A 2,103-nucleotide genomic window follows, 5' to 3' on the forward strand; every position below is an offset into this window, starting at 1 on the left:
CCACAATCACTCCCATTCAACTGTTGAGGAATTTCATGTGGTTTCATGCTGTAATGGGTCCACTCTAAAAGATTCAGATCACTCTTTCTTTTGGTCTTACTTTCATCCTGTAAATACCGAGAGAGAATCTCACAGATCCTGTGGCCCTTTTGTCCCATAGAATCCAGGTATTTAAGACACTTTTTTCTTCAGTCTATCACTACCAGGCTCCAATGTACCTTCCGATGATTAGGCACCAGAATAATTTCTTGTTCAAAGAGATTTACCCCTTTGGTCCATCGTTTCACTGCTTGGTAACCCCAGACTTTAATTTAGGATAGAAGAAAGTACTAAATACATGAAGTGCCGGATAGCCTTGCTTTCTATTTCTTTCCACCAGAAGATTCATGTAAAAATTAATGACTTCATCATTGAGCCAGTGGTAGCTCTTTAATGTCTGAATATCTCCTCGAGTAATTTGCAATTTGAAAGCACAACTTAGGATTTCAACCTGTGGGCCATGGCCTAGGGCATTACTGATTTCCTTTTCCATGTCCTCTGTAAGTTCAAGGAGATCGTCCATTCTTCTGTCCTTCTCTTTGCCTGAGCAATTCTTTTCCTTTGTCTCAATTGACACTTTCCTGCTGAATAAGCCATTGCTTCCACTGCCCAGGCGGAGTCGGGCCGACACTTCTTCTGATAGGTCGGGCTCCAGTTCGTATCCCCTCCTACTTTCATTTTCAAATCTGATTCCAATCATCTTCTCCGTATCATAAATTTTCCCCTTTGAACACCTCTTTTCACTTCTCATGAACATAGAGGTCCCCTTGTTTCAACAAGTCTATATTGCTTTGGAACAAACTGAGTTGTTTTGACTCCGTGATTTTGCTCTTCCCCACAGCCTTTGGTCTTTAATGTGTCCATCTGACTTATTTGAGAACTATGATAACCTGAAGTTACAGAACAGACAGATTTTCCATGACCACTTTCTTTAAGTCGTTCCAATAACCTTCAGTACTTCTCTCTTTCCTCTTTTTGAACACCCTCCTCCACAGTATAATGGGGACGCCTTAGACCCTTGCCACTCTCTTCAGAAATAATCTCTGTTACAGACTGATCCTGAGGTTTCCACATTAAAGAACTCTCTGGATTACCTTTGCTATGGCGATGGCCACCTGGTCTTCTATTATTGCCTTCTGAGTTCAAAGTAAAACCAAAGGAAGGCACGACTCTGCGTGGCTGATCTCGGGGTACTGTCACTCTGATCTTTGGATAGTCACTTATTCGATTAGGAGATTTATTACCCAGTTTCAGCATGTTGTTCCAGGATTCAGAACCTGTCAGTTCACAAGATGAAGAGTTCGAAAATACCTCTCCTGAAGAGGCCACATTCTGTGTTCCATTACAAGCAGAAGTTACCATGGGCTTTGTGGTCAGCTGGAATGGGAATCCAAATAAGCTGGCAGCAGTGTAGAGACTGTTTTTCACTTGGTGAATAAAGCAGTCTAATCTTGGTCTTTTGGCTAGTATTTCATCAGAGTCCACTGTAGAAAACAGAGTGCTGTCTGAGTGCTGCCTCTTCAGGAGGGCCCGGGCAGGGGGCACCGGCCAGTCACAGAAACAGAAAATGGTGCCGAGAATCCTAATCAGCCATCTGTACATACCAGGCCCGAGCAGCAGCGGCAGCCGACACAGCCCGAGACACAAACCCCAGAGCTGTCGCTGCCGCTGCAGCCTTCGCCATCTCAGCCACCGCCAGAGACACCTTTCTTTTCATGGAGCAGTTTGCTAACACTGTTTTCGTGGCATCTACAAGGGAATATTTGGGAGCACATTGAGTCCTATGGTGAAAAAGGAAATATCCTCAGATTAAAAACTAGAAAGATGTTTTGTGAGAAACTGCATTGTGATATGTGAATTCATCCCACAGAGTTACACCATTCTTTTCATGGAACAGCTTGGTAGCACTGTTTTTGGGTAATATGAGGAGGGATATTTCGGATCACATTGAAGCCTATGGTGACAAAGGAAATATCCACAGATAAAAACTAGAAAGACTTTCTGAGAAAGTTCTTTGTAATGTGTGAATTCATCTCACAGAGTTACACCTTTCTTTTCACTGCA

General features: G+C 43.1%; 1 pseudogene across 1 annotated transcript; it reads right to left on the reverse strand.

Moving 5' to 3' along the window:
• Nucleotides 1–5: 5 nt before the first annotated feature.
• On the reverse strand, nt 6–1,656 carry LOC108525283 (sentrin-specific protease 2 pseudogene; annotated as a pseudogene). The gene has a single exon (XR_001884244.1). The product of XR_001884244.1 is annotated as a sentrin-specific protease 2 pseudogene (transcript).
• Nucleotides 1,657–2,103: the final 447 nt, after the last annotated feature.

The sequence above is a fragment of the Rhinopithecus bieti genome, unplaced genomic scaffold, assembly GCF_001698545.2.
Source record: "Rhinopithecus bieti isolate Rb0 unplaced genomic scaffold, ASM169854v2 scaffold_31945, whole genome shotgun sequence".
Taxonomy (NCBI): Eukaryota; Metazoa; Chordata; class Mammalia; order Primates; family Cercopithecidae; genus Rhinopithecus; species Rhinopithecus bieti.